General features: G+C 45.7%; 1 non-coding gene across 1 annotated transcript; it reads right to left on the bottom strand.

The window, feature by feature from the left end:
• Positions 1-9,122: 9,122 nt before the first annotated feature.
• LOC112544380 (U6 spliceosomal RNA) lies at positions 9,123-9,231 on the bottom strand. Its single transcript, XR_003087726.1, has one exon. It is a non-coding gene; the product is annotated as a U6 spliceosomal RNA (small nuclear RNA).
• Between the last annotated feature and the right edge of the window lie 5,896 nt (positions 9,232-15,127).

A 15,127-nucleotide genomic window follows, 5' to 3' on the forward strand; every position in this document is an offset into this window, starting at 1 on the left:
CTGCAGGGGGTCCATGGAAAGTTAAAAAATAAGGTATTGCAGTGACCCCAATCTTTACTTTTCTTTTCCTTTTTTTCTTTTTCTCCCCCAGGGATCATAGAATCATAGAACACTAGGACTGGAAGGGACCTCAAGAGGTCATCAAGTCCAGTCCCCTGCCCTCATAGCAGGACCAAATACTGCCTAGACCATCCCTGATAGACATTTATCTAACCTACTCTTAAATATCTCCAGAGATGGGAATTCCACACCCTCCCTGGGCAATTTATTCCAGTGTTTGACTACCCTGACAGTTAGGAACTTTTTCCTAATGTCCAACCTAACCCTCCCTTGCTGCAGTTTGAGCCCATTGCTTCTTGTTCTATCCTCAGAGGCCAAGATGAACAAGTTTTCTCCCTCCTCCTTATGACACCCTTTTAGATACCTGAAAACGGCTATCATGTCCCCGCTCAATCTTCTCTTTTCTAAAGAAGTGAAGCTGTTCCTGAAGGGTAGCCTCACCGGCTCCAGTTCGAGCTATGTCAGGCAGGATGCCGTGGCCTGGGGTGGCGGGGCTCATGGCTGGGGGCAACTGCTTTGGCAGTTCTGGCCGTGGCTGAAGCCGTGTGGCTGGGCCAGCTGTTCAGGTGGCCAAAGCTGGGAGAAGAGCCAGCAGGGACAGCCTCACCATGCTCAGCTCCAACCAGAGCAAACAGGGGCAGGGCAGCAGGCCCGCCATCACACAGCCCCCCACCAGACCGCCACCACTCACCTTCCAGTCCAGCAGTACAGTGGTCAGCGCTGCTGGGCGGAGCGAGCCTGAAATTTGTCACACAGCTTAGAGAGAGTCCTGGTGGAGGAGGTATGTGGAAATGAACAAACACATTTTGATGAGCTCCTGCTACCCATCAAAATGTATCCTCCTCAGGTCCTAATTCCACATTGTGGAGAAAGTGTAACACTCACAGGAACAAAGGGCAGGGAAAGGGCCTGGACTTTGCTCTATTCCCTAGGGGTATGTCTACACTACAGCGCTAATTCGAACTAACGGATCCAGACTAAAAAACTAGTTTGAATTAGCGTTTTGCTAATTTGAACTAGCATGTCCACACAGAGAGGACCCTGAACCGGGGTTAAGGATGGCCAGAAGCAGTGCTGGCAGGGCATCAGATGAGGACTTAGAGCGTGGAGCTGCTGTCTCAAGCTAGCCGAGGGCTGTGCTTAAAGGGACCCGACCCCCACCCCGGACAGACAGTTCTCAGGGGTGCCCCGCTTGCAAAGCAGTCCTGGCTGAGGGGAGCTACCCTGGCTGGCGTGGGGTAGGGAATTGGGGGAGAGCTGCCCTGGCTGAGGGGGGCCAAGGAGCTGTGGGGGGGGCATGCACTATCCCACAGGTGAGCCACTGAAAGCAGGGAGCTCCAGGCCTCCTCTCCACCAACCCACTACCAGGGCCGGACTGAGGGGTGGGCGAGCTGGGCAGCTTTAAGGGGAGCGCGGCGTCCCTTATAGCTGCCATCAGGCTGGTGCCGCGTGCCCGGCTCCCGCAGCGCTGGCCCTCCCCACATCCCCATGGCGCTGGCCAGCAGCGCCCTTCCCCCCACAGCCACGGGGCCCTGCACGGCCCGGCACGTGTGCCAGCAGCGGGGGCTGTGCCGGGCTGGGCAGCGCATGCACCGTGCCCTGGGGGCGGGCCCCAGGCTGCGCGCCAGCAGCCGTGACCGGGCCGCGCATGCGCCGTGTGCCCAGACCCGGGGTGCCAAAATGGCTCGGGCCGGCCCTGTCCCCCACCCCTGGGATTGGGAGCCCCTGTGTGCAAGCATCACTCCCCAGACCCCGCCCTGGATCTGCCCCACACTCCACCGCCCCCCCTCCCCCCAGGCTGGGGACTGCTTTGGCTGCTTTGCATGTGCTAGAGCTGGGGGCAGCTCTGCCTGCAAACGCAGCCTCCCTTATCCAGGCCAGTCAAATCCACGACCCCAGGCTGTGGAGACTGATACCTTATCCCTTAGGCCCCTGGAGGACACACCCCAGACCTAAACTTCTCAAGTGTTCCAATGTATTCACAAATGTTCTCTGTGACAGTCACCTCCCCTTTTATAATCGTACAGCTATAGAGTATTTAATAGTAACTGCTAGGTGGGCTCCCACTTGAGATGTTTCAGTCTATCAGTACCTTATGGAGGAGGAGGTGGTGCAGGGTGAGCACTGGCAGCTGGTTACTTCTGGCAGCAGGCAGTGTTCCTCCCCTGCTCCTAACCCTCCCACTGTGTTGTTACATAACCGTTACACTATACTTTCTGCAGGAGACAAGTAGTCACCCCCCACAGTGGAGGAGACCAGGCCTTGCACCACCAAGGTTGAGCAGTCTCCTGCCACCACTGCGAGGAGGAAACGTAGGGTAGTGGTGGTTGGAGACTCTCTTCTGAGGGGAACGGAGGCACCCATCTGTCACCCTGACAGTTCATCTCGAGAGGTATGCTGTCTGCCAGGGGCCCGTATCCGAGATGTTACGGAAGCATTGTCGAGGATTAACCGGCCCTCTGACTACTACCCCATGCTACTCATCCATGTGGGCACAAATGATACTGCCAGGTGTGACACTGAGTGGATCAAGCGTGACTACAGGGCTTTGGGAGTACAGGTGAGGGAGTTTGGGGCGCAGGTGGTATTCTCTTCGATCCTTCCTGTCAAAGGTAGGGGCCTGGGCAGGGAGAGGTGCATCCTGGAGGTGAATGCCTGGCTGCAAAGATGGTGTCGCCAGGAGGGATTCGGCTTCCTTGACCACGGGGTGCTCTTCCAGGAAGGACTGCTTGACAGAGATGGAGTTCACCTTTCCAGGAGCGGGAAGGCCTTGTTTGGACACAGACTGGCTAACCTTGTGAGGAGGGCTTTAAACTAGGTTCGACGGGGACAGGTGAGCAAAGCCCACAGGTAAGTGCTGAATGTGCGGGACTGGGAGATGGGTTGGAAATGGGGGGGGACTACGGCCTATAATGGCAAGGAGAAAGGAGGGTCAGGGCACAACAGGGAGGCAAGATTAAATCAGTATCTTAGATGCCTATATACAAATGCGAGAAGTATGGGTAATAAGCAGGAAGAACTGGAATTGCTAACAAATAAATACAACTATGATGTCATTGGTATTACAGAAACCTGGTGGGATGGGACGCGTGATTGGAATGTTGGTATGGAAGGGTACGGCTTGCTCAGGAAGGACAGACAGGGAAAAAAGGGAGGAAGGGTTGCCTTGTATATTAAAAATGTACACACTTGGACTGAAGTGGCGATGAACGTAGGAGATAGCTGTGTAGAGAGTCTCTGGGTTAAGCTAAAAGGGGTAAAAAATGAGGGTGATGTCATGCTAGGAGTCTACTACAGGCCACCTAGCCAGGTGGAAGAGGTGGATGAGGCCTTTTTTAAACAATTAACAAAACTATCCAAAGCCCAAGATTTGGTGGTGATGGGGGACTTCAACTATCCAGACATATGTTGGGAAACTAACACAGCGGGGCACAGGCTATCTAATAAGTTTCTGGACTGCATTGGAGACAACTTTCTGTTTCAGAAGGTTGAAAAAGCTACCAGAGGAGAAGCTGTTCTGGATTTGATTTTAACAAATAGGGAGGAACTAGTTGAGAACTTGAAAGTGGAAGACAGTATGGGGCACAGTGATCATGAAATAATAGAGTTCATGATCTTAAGGAAAGGTAGAAGAGAGACCAGCACAATTGAGGTAATGGATTTCAGGAAGGCAGATTTTGATAAGCTCAGAGAACTTGTAGGTAAGGTCCCATGGGAAGCAAGACTGAAGGGAAAAACAACTGAGGAGAGTTGGAAGTATTTCAAAGGGACGTTTTTAAGGGCCCCAAAGCAAACAATTCCGCTGTGTAGGAAAGATAGAAAATATGGCAAAAGACCAGCTTGGCTTAACAAGGAGATCTTGCACGATCTCAAAATAAAAAAGGAGTCATATAAAAAATGGAAACTAGGACAAATAACAAAGGATGAATATAGGCAAGCAACATGGGAATGCAGGGGCAAGATTAGAAAGGCAAAGGCACAAAATGAGATCAAACTAGCTACAGGCATAAAGGGAAACAAGAAGACCTTTTATAAATACATTAAAAGCAAGAGGAAGACCAAGGACAGCGTAGGCCCACTGCTCAGTAAGGAGGGAGAAGCAGTAACAGGAAACTTGGAAATGGTGGAGATGCTCAATGACTTCGTTGTTTCGGTCTTCACCGAGAAGTCTGGAGGTGTGCCTAACGTAGTGAATACAAGCAGAGAGAGGTTAAGTTTAGAAGACAGGATACACAAAGAACAAGTTAAAAATCACTTAGGAAAGTTAGATGTCAGCAAGTCACCAGGTCCTGATGAAATGCATCCCAGGATACTCAAGGAGCTGATAGAGGAGGTATCTGAGCCTTTAGCTATGATCTTTGAAAAATCATGGAAGACAGGGGAAATTCCTGAAGACTGGAAAAGGGCAAATATTGTGCCCATCTATAAAAAGGGGAATAAGAACAACCCAGGAAACTACAGACCGGTCAGTTTAACGTCTGTCCCAGGGAAGATAATGGAGCAGGTAATTAAGGAAATCATATGCAAACACTTGGAAGGTAATAAAGTGATAGGTAATAGCCAGCATGGGTTTGTGAAGAACAAGTCATGCCAAACTAATCTGATAGCTTTCTTTGATAGGATAATGAGCCTTGTGGATAAGGGCGAAGCGGTGGATGTCATATACCTAGACTTTAGTAAGGCATTTGATACGGTCTCGCATGATATTCTTATTGATAAACTAGGCAAATATAACTTAGATAGGGCCACGATAAGGTGGGTGCATAATTGGCTGGATAACCGTAGTCAGAAAGCTGTTGTTAACGGTGCTAAATCCTGCTGGAAAGAGATAACAAGTGGAGTTCCGCAATGGTCTGTTTTGGGACCCGTACTGTTCAATATCTTCATCAATGATGTAGATATTGGGATAGAGAGTACGCTTATTAAGTTTGCAGATGATACCAAACTGGGTGGGGTTGCAACTTCTTTGGAGGATAGGGACATAATTCAAAATGACCTTAGCAAGTTAGAGAAATGGTCAGAGGTAAACAGGATGAAGTTTAATAAAGAGAAATGCAAAGTGCTCCACTTAGGAAGGAACAATCAGTTCCATACATACAAGATGGGAAGCGACTGTCTAGGAAGGAGCATGGCGGAAAGGGATCTAGGGGTCATAGTGTGATGCAAAAAAAGCAAATATGATTCTGGGTTGTATCAACAGGTGTGTTGTAAGCAAAACTCGTGAAGTCATTCTGCCGCTCTACTCTGCACTAGTTAGGCCTCAGCTGGAGTACTGTGTCCAGTTCTGGGCGCCACATTTCAAGAAAGATGTGGAGAAATTGGAAAGGGTACAGAGAAGAGCGACAAGAATGATTAAAGGTCTTGAAAACATGACCTATGAAGCCAGGCTTCATGAACTGGGCTTGTTTAGTTTGGAAAAAAGAAGATTAAGGGGGGACATGATAGCGGTTTTCAAATATCTAAAAGGGTGTCACAAGGAGGAAGGAGAAAATTTGTTCCTCTTGGTTTCTGAGGACAGGACAAGGAGTAATGGGCTTAAAGTGCAGCTGGGGAGGTTTAGATTGGACATTAGGAAAAAATTCTTAACTGTCAGGGTGGACAAATATTGGAATAAATTGCCAAGGGAGGTGGTGGAATCTCCCTCTCTGGAGATATTTAAGAACAGGTTAGATAGACATCTGTCAGGGATGGTGTAGACGGAGCTTGGTCCTGCCTTGAGGGCGGGGGGCTGGACTCGATGACCTCTCGAGGTCCCTTCCAGTCCTATGATTCTACCTGGCAGGTCACATGTGATTGCAAAGTAATACAAGCACTAGCTATGTACCAGGTACCATCACATATAACATTTCCAAGAACTGTAAATAGCTGGTGAATTGCTTTAATATTAAAAATAACGAGTGGAACATTAGGGCATGTTTACACTGGGAAACTAATTCAAAATAACTAAATTTGACTTGCTAGTTCAATTTTATAAAATTGGGAGCGATTGTTTTTCCCACTACACGGTAGTCTGAAATTAGTTCAAGGCAGGCTCCGTTAATGTGGACCCGCTACCTCTACTTAGAACCCTAGGAAGCACTGGGGAGTAATTACTTTGAATGACTCTGGGGAGTAGTTATTCAAAACAGCGGCAGTAGAGCTGCCACACTACCACTATTTCAAAATAACTATTTCAAAATTAGTGTTATTCCCTGAGAAAAGCAGGAGTGCAGATTTTGAAATAAGTGGCCCCTTATTTCGAAATAACAGGCTTGGTAGTATGGATGCTCTGTTTATAAATTTGACCTAAGGGGGGGTTATTTCAAAATAAAGCCCTAGGCTGTGTCTACACTGGCCACTTATTCCGGAAAAGCAGCCGCTTTTCCGGAATAACTTGCCAGCTGTCTAAACTGGCCGCTTGCTTTTCCGGAAAAGCAAATGATGATCTAATGTAAAATTGTCATTGTTTTTCCGGAAAAACTATGCTGCTCCCGTTCGGGCAAAAGTCCTTTTCCGGAAAAACTGTTCCAGAAAAGGGCCAGTGTAGACAGCCCAGTAGCCTTTTCTGCAAAAAAGCCCTGATCGCGAAAATGACGATCGGGGCTTTTTTTGCGGAAAAACGCGTCTACATTGGCTTTTCCGGAAAAGCATCCTGCCAATGTAGACGCACTTTTTCTGGAAATACTTATAATGGAAACTGTTCTGTTTTAAGCATTTCCGGAAAAGGATGCCAGTGTAGACGTAGCCCTAGGCTACGTCTACACTGGCCCCTTTTCCGGAAGGGGCATGTAAATTTCATGAGTCGTAGTAGGGAAATGCGCGGGGGATTTAAATATCCCCCGCGGCATTTAAATAAAAATGTCCGCCGCTTTTTTCCGGCTTTTAAAAAAGCCGGAAAAGAGCGTCTACACTGGCCCCGATCCTCCGGAAAAAGCGCCCTTTTCCGGAGGCTCTTATTCCTACTTCAAAGGAATAAGAGCCTCCGGAAAAGGGCGCTTTTTCTGGAGGATCGGGGCCAGTGTAGACGCTCTTTTCCGGCTTTTTTAAAAGCCGGAAAAAAGCGGCGGACATTTTTATTTAAATGCCGCGGGGGATATTTAAATCCCCCGCGCATTTCCCTACTACGACTCATGAAATTTACATGCCTCTTCCGGAAAAGGGGCCAGTGTAGATGAGCCCCTAGTGTAGACCAGGGCTGAGAGCCTAACAAAAATATATAGGATCATGAGCTGGGCCGGATTAAGACCTTTAGAGGCCCTAAGCACTGAAAAGATTATGGCGCCCCCCCCCATATGTAATTCAAAATAATAACAAGACTATACTGTAAAATCTCTTTTTTTTTTTTTGGTGCCCCTGCTTTGCTGGTGCCCTAAGCACGTGCTTAGCTTTCCTATTGGGTAATCTAGCCCTGATCATGAGTGTCTGTGGCTAAAACCCACTAGCTAGTGCCAAGTGACGAATGAGCAGTATCTAAAACGCCTGGACCTTGTTTGCTAATTTTGAGGGTGTTTGTTCAGGATATTGTGATAGGAAATAGGAGCCTGAGTTTTTCTAATCACAGGAAGTAAAAGGGAAAGTAACCCCCCAATTTTTAATTTAGAAAAGGGGGATAGAGGGAGACCAAAGAGCAAAGCTTTTGGAATGTACTAAGGAGTTCCCTTCCTTACAGACAAAACCAGTCACGTTTCTCATGTTGTCTCACCGCCCCAGCTGTGCTGCAGGGCTGGTTATTGAATGGAATATCATTAAAATCCAGACCACTTCACAGTGCTACATGTATCTACCCAACCTCTGCCTCTCTTCCTCTGAGCCTGCCCTCCACTCCATCGTAACTATTTTATCGCAACACAAAGCATTTTTTGTGCATTCTTGAAAAGGCTGATTTGTGTGCAGGCCAATCCATCTTCGGTATCTCATTTTGTTTTAGTCCTTTCATTTAAATGGCAATTACTCAGAGAGGATTATTTTCTCTCTCTAGGAATAGACTCTTTTTTTTCAAACCTTGTTGTTGTAGTTTGGTGCTAAATGCCTTGGATCGATTTTCTTGGCAGTTTTATCCATCACATCATTTTAAACAGGACAATTATTTGAAAAAAAAAATCAAAATAAAGGCAGCGCTCAAAAATGCTCAGAGTTCAAAAGCATAGATGCATGGGAAAACGATGAAAGGGCAGGAGCAACTGCACACGGAACATGTAGGCTGGTGACTAATACGGAGGGCAATAGATTAGTAAGCAATGCAAAAATAAGTGATATGGGAGATACATATATTTCCTATAAAGCCTTTTATTTAAATTGTGGGTTTTCTTCTTGACTTTGTTTTGCAAGCGAAGCAGCATTAATACTGTTGCTCTTTTAACTTTTGGAGTTATCTGCTTGTTAGTTTTAGGGGCATTCAGAATACATTGTGCTCCATTGAAATGGCAGTTCCTCAGCCCTTTTGCTGGGGACACACCATGTGTCCCTGCCTTTGGCAATCCCAGTGCTTCAAAATTGGACAGGATTTACAAGGAAGTAACAGGAGGGAGCTAGAAGGGGTAGGCAGTGAATGCACCAGTTTTTCTTGTCTGAAGATATTGGTACAAATCTGGGTTCAGTGAACTCAGCCAATGAACAAGTGGCATGGAAAGGACGAGAGGAATGATTAATCAGAAAACAGTATCTACAGGAGCAAAGTAGTTTCCATCAAGGGAAAATGATTATGACAAGAAAGCAAGATACAGTCACAAAATATCCCCCAACTTGGGGGCAGCCAAGTACGTGCACTATGGAGCCCTGTCTCCCCCAATGCTTTTTCTTCCACCTTGGTGTCCCATGCAATGGTTTTAGAGGCTGTTCTTTGAGCACCTGTTCAGCAGAGGAGAGGGAAGTGTACTGAGGACTGAGTGGTGCCCTGTCACATGGCCATTCATAAAAACGTACATGGTGTCTGCTATTCCTGTCTAGCCCTTGTTCAACAGGCTTCATCACAGTCAGAAGAAACAAAGAGAAAAGCCAAGAGAAGAGAATCTGTGGAAGCAAAGCTTCTACATATACTTCAATTTAAAAAAGAGGCAGAGATAATGTGGAAGGCAGGAGCAATAACAAATATGGACTGCTTCATGAATGTGCTTGCCATCCTTGAACCAGGGCCCTGGTAACCTTCTCTGTATCATTCCAGTTTTAGCATATGTGCTGCCAAAAGAGTAGCAGTAGAGGGATAAGGACTGTGTTAATGGCCAGAGTACACAGCATCAGTAAAAGTTAGTTAGTTAGTTGGATGCTGTCCTCCCCCTAACTAACTAACTAACTAACTAAGTAAGGGTGCATCTACGCAGTACCCTAAACTCAAAATAAGATCTGCAATTTGTGCTATGCAAACTGCATATCTTATTTTGAATCTTTTTTGAAATACCTTATTTTGAAATTTGGCCCATATACACAGCACCAAATTTCAAAATAACACACTATTTCGAGCCATCCCTTAACCTCATGCAACAAGGTTTACTGGGACGGCGAAATATTTTGAAAAAACGGGTGGCTTGTTTAGACACGGGGTAGACTCAGTAACTCGGGTATCTCAGAATAGCCGTGCTGTGTAGACTAACTAACTAAGGACATCAGATCATCTTCTTGTCTCCTGCCCAAAAGGATTCTCATGCTGGTAATGCACCTGCAGTTGCTCCTGGAAGAACCACACACAGAGAAACACTCAGTGAAGGCATTGATATTTGTCGCTTTCAGTTGCTGCAGGGATGTGTCACCAAGCAAGTTCCATGACGGTAGTCAGTCACAGCCTTTTATAGGAGAAGTCTGGGAGAGGCTGGTGTTTGGGGAATTGGTAATCTATTTCATATCAGCAGCTGGTGGCTCTTTGACTTGCTTTTCCTCTGCAAAAATAAAACTAAATCCTGTTCTGATGCTGAGATCGCATGACATGACTGGAAGGTTAGCAGAGGGAGTTTAATTTCATGACACCCCTCTGATTGGCCAGATGGCTCAAGGATCTTTTCTGTTATTTCTTACTGATTGATAATTGGATTAACTCTTTGATCATATTCTCTGTCTCTGACACATGAAAATTACTTCCATCCTACTTCAAAAAGATAATTCCTAGGGACTCCAGGGAAAAAAGGGATAAAGAACTTTTTAACCAGAGGTTACCATTTCACATACATCCTCAGGGCAGCAGGCAAAAGATATTTCCATCCAGCGTCTCTCCCTGTAGACGTACGTGGAACAAGCTGGTGTTCACAGTCTGCGTTCCAGCTCTCAAAGCCACCATAGCAGCTGATTCCTTTGCCCAGTGGAGAGGACAAAGACTAGATGAGCATGGAGCAAGCACAATCTAGAGGAGGCATTTCAAAGGATTATTAAGGAGCTTACGCTTTATGGTGGTGTGACGTAGTGGGGACTGTGCTCCCTCTGTTTGCTTTGTTATGTTGTGTGTGATTCCTGCTGTCCTGTACTGTTCTGTTGTAACCCCATGTGTGCATGCCTCAGTTTCCCTGGGCACTGCACTGGTACCTGGCTGGGGATGGGAATGCTGGGTGTGGCTCTCACTGCAGGGGAGGCTGCCTCATCTTAGCACATACACAACGATAGCTCAGGCCAGGGGTGTCCAAACTTCTTTCAAAGAGGGCCAGATTTGAAGAAGTGAACATGCGTGAGGGCCGACCATTTTGCCTGACATTCTTTGAACCATTAAAATTAAATGCAAATTAACTATTTTATGCAAAGTTTATTGCAAACGGCATACTTTTCATTTCGTCACATGGATGACAAATCTAAACAGGTGTTAAATCACTCTGCCTTTCATATCTGAAGGCCAGATGAAAAAAAAAATCCAGGAAGCTGAAATATATGTCAGGAACATTGTAAAGTACATTACATATTTTCAACTTTTAAGTTCAAAAAATATGAACAGGAACATAACACCAACTATACATGTTGTGTCCAAATATATTTATAACTGATTTAGACCAACTGACATTAACTAAGATTTTACAATGTATTCATCTCAATTGAAAAAAAAAAAACTTGCCTACACTAATGTGAAGGGTGAAACTGAGATCTGGACTGCAGCACAGGAGAGCGCAGGGCACGCTGGCCTCACGGCGGCCCGGGGGCAGGGCGAACCCGCAGCCAAGCGGGGGATCGGGGCTGCGGATGTGCCCTACAGGGCAGGGTCTAGGACTGCGGCGGCGGCGGCAGCGCGGCCCGAAGCGGCGTGCTGCGCTGCGCGCGCCAGTTAAAAGGAGCACCGGGGAGCCGGGAGAAGCGGGGGCCGTATTAAATCCGATCGCGGGCCGCAATTGGCCTGCGGGCCGGACTTTGGACATGCCTGGCTCAGGCAGTCTTATAACTTGAGCCTACGGGGAAGAGTCACCTTTTGAAGCGAGACAAAGGAGGAGGCGGGGCTGCCTGCAGGGTTGGGACAGGCTGCTGAGTGTGTGAGTCCTCTCGGCTGGCAGCAAATGCAGGGTGGGGGCCTAGGGCGCTGGTCCTGGGTCCCCCTCTCTCCAAGGTGGGTTGTGCTGACTGACTGCTTCTGGTTCCTGAGTTAACAAGTGTGTCCCTGTCAACGAATAAACGTTCTGTTCTACTTGCTGACAGTCACGTCTGTGCAGGGCCCAGTGACTCCCCCACACTCTGTGACAGTGGTTCACCAGGGAACCTTAGGATTGGTAATCACCTGACTTGTTGAGGAATTGAGCACCTTCCGCTCTCATTGAAATAACCCTAAATTCAGGGCTTTTCACATGCATTATTATCAATTTGAAAACGTAACCATTTCCAGGAGAGAGAAAGATGGGTGAGGGGAACAGCTGAGAAGTCTCATTCACTCCATCTAGATCATCTAATCACTAATTATCATCCCATGCTTTCTACGACATCACTTCCAGATGATACGCACCGACACAACCAGAGTGTGCAAGAATAATTTATCAGCAACTTTCCATCATGCCCACCTCATGTCCCATTACATTTGCTACATGTCAAAGCCCTCATGAGAACTATTGTGAGACATCCTTACCTTGGATCAAGAATCGCCATATAGATTCAGAAAAGCTTCACCAGTATTGTTATCTCTCTGTCAGTCTTTTTCCACTGATGGCCTTTGCTGTACTTACCGCTGTGTAAAATGGCACTGTTAAAAATTACTTTGTGGAGCCAGGTCTGTGAATGAATGAAGGTCTATGAATGAATGCAATTACAGAGGTAAGGCAAACAGCATAGAAGGCCAGATCCAGAGCTTACTGTAGGCAATAAGGACTAGATCCAGAATAGGATTTAGGCTCCTAACTCCTAGATTTATGATGATCCACAGTATAACAAACACCTGAAATTACTCAGTGTCTGAATTTTCAATGTAAAAGTTTCCTCATAGCCTAAGTTTCTACATTATTGCCAGACCGATGCAGTTACCTGCATATCTCCCAACGGAACTCCACCGCGATGCTCAAACCATGTGAAGATATGGGTTGGTCCAGCTGTCTCACCTGCATTGGCCTGCTCAGCTAGGTGTGCTTTGAGCACAGCTGACCTCCACACCCAAGCGTCCTCACCCAGGGTGTAGGAGAAGCCATTTCAGTCTTCCATCAGAAACATGTGGCTACAGCTGCCCACTGCAGAAACAGCAGCAACATCCAAGGCCTTATTTTTCAGGTGTGCACACTTTCCAATGAAGTCAACAGTGTCCACTTACAGTACTCACCCATTGGGATTACACCCCCCCATGCACATCTTCTGCTTTACAGTGGGCTTTGTCCCGCTTCTACTGGCTGCATTTTAATAGGCACTTTTTTTCCTCCAGAGACATTCATGATGATTAATGTTTTATCAGTGTGAATTCCAAAGAAATTAACAGTGATTTGCCACTCATCGGGAAGTGTTGTTGATCATTCTAGTGGAACATGGTGTCTGGGTATTTAAATGTCTCTTGATATTTTTATTTAAGAAAAAAGGAGATACAAGACTCATTAAAATCCCGCAGTACAGCTTTCACCTCCAGAAATGGATAAAGGTTAAAAAGACATCTTTACAAGCATGCATTTGTGTGCATGGTTTTCTACTACATGGAGAAAAAAAATCAACACCAATTTTAAAAGTACTCTCTGCTTGTTTTTGGAGCAGTTGTTCTTGAAGAGACTGGTTTACCTACACATGTAACATTACTAGAAGACTCTGGCTACCATACAGGAGTTGAACATCTTTAATTCATGTGGGACACAAAGGTGTCTGTATATCACAGGAGATATTTAGGCCCAATTCCTTAAACGTATTTACGTACCTAACCTCCACTGAAATGAGTTAGAGTTAGGTGTCTAATATCCTTGAGGGTCTTGGCCATAGCACCTCACCTTTGACACTCAATAGTTTACAAACACTTAGAGAACTCCATTGTCAACATTTTGAATATCAGGTTTACAAAACTGCAATAGAAAAATGCTAGCTCAGCCACATTTTTTTTACCTCCTCCTTATGTCAACATAATTGGTGTGGAGGTGACAGCTTGAGACAAATTGCAGACTTGTATAATTAATTGCAGATGTGATAAAGTACATTTATCTATTTCCCTGTCTCACCAAATGATGTTCAACAATCCAGCTCTACTGGAAGACCTTGGCATGTTCCAAACTCCTAAGGGTATATTTCCTCTACTGGTGGATTGATGCTGCGGTGATCAATCCACAGGGGGTTGATTTAGTGAATCTAGTGAAGGTCTAAATCTAGTGGGTCTAAATCAACTGCTGAACATGCTCCTGTCGACTCTGGTACTTTAACAGAATGAGAAGCTTAAGGTAAGCTGACCCAGTGTGGTATAGACACTGGAATAAGTCAGTCTAAGATATGGCAACTCCAACTAGGTTATTCTCATAGTTGGAGTTGCGTAACTTAGGTTGCCTTTGCTTCAGGTAGGTCTACACTATGAGGTAATTTCAAATAAATGTCTGTCATTTCTATAAAATTACCTTGGTAGAGGACTGCTTCCTTCTTACTATCACAAAAGTGGAGCTTCTCTCTGAAGATTATACCTACCAAAGGTATGGAATGAATAATTTGGCATTTCATAAATGATGGATTTAATGTTCTTTTTCTCAAAAATATAATTTAATAACATATAACTTATGTACTTGGAGAAATAGACTTCCCAGTTTCACAATAATGGCACTTCCTTTTAGATTTTGAAGGTTCTGAGTAGTTTGCTTCATTAAAAACAATGAGGAGTCCCATTGCACCTTAAAGACTAACACATTTTTGTCTTTAAGGTACCACAGGGCTTCTCATTGTTTTTACAGATACAGACTAACATGGCTACCCCAGTGAAATCTGATTCACTGTTACTCAGCCAGTGCTTACAGGTGGAGTGATACAAAAAAATCCCATCAATAAACATCCCTTCTATAAAATATTTCTATAGTCACTGTTTTCTGTAAAATATGTGGCATCATATCACCAACGGGGGAAGGAGGCGAGGCAGTTGCCCTGAGGCCTGGTGACGTAAAGAGACCTGGGGCTCGGGGCCCCAGGCCTTTTAAATCACCACTGGAGCCCTGCACATCATGGTCTAGGGCACACTGAGGGCTGGATGGGGGAGGCGCAACATGGTTCGGGCAATGCTGAGGGCTGGTCGACCTTTCTGGGAGGGCCCAAAGCAAAACCTCCTCCCACACACACATTGCCCAGGGCCCAGCAAAATCCACCGCCAGCCCTGCCCTTAACTAGTGATTTTGGTGCCCAATTTCAGATACCTTAAAGTGATCAGATTTTAAGAATATGTTGAACACTGGTACTCACAAAATCAGGCTTTTAAAATCACTATTTATTAATGAAAATCTTGCCTCTTCTCTAGTAGGCCTGATTCTCCATTACTCTGTATCTTGTGTTGACATTTACAATAGTGTGAAATGGATGTGAAATGTTACCTTTGTATGTTATATAGTCGTTTAAAAGGTCTGCAAAATTGTAGCATGACCAGGCTCTGTATATCTTCCCAGATTTTTATAAAGCCTCTAGTTTAGTAATATGATTAAACTGATCAACTTTTTCCCACTTTAAGCTGAAAAGCTTTCATTCTACCACTGATTATTGCCTTCCAAAAATA

The sequence above is a fragment of the Pelodiscus sinensis genome, chromosome 3 (assembly GCF_049634645.1).
Source record: "Pelodiscus sinensis isolate JC-2024 chromosome 3, ASM4963464v1, whole genome shotgun sequence".
Classification (NCBI taxonomy): Eukaryota; Metazoa; Chordata; order Testudines; family Trionychidae; genus Pelodiscus; species Pelodiscus sinensis.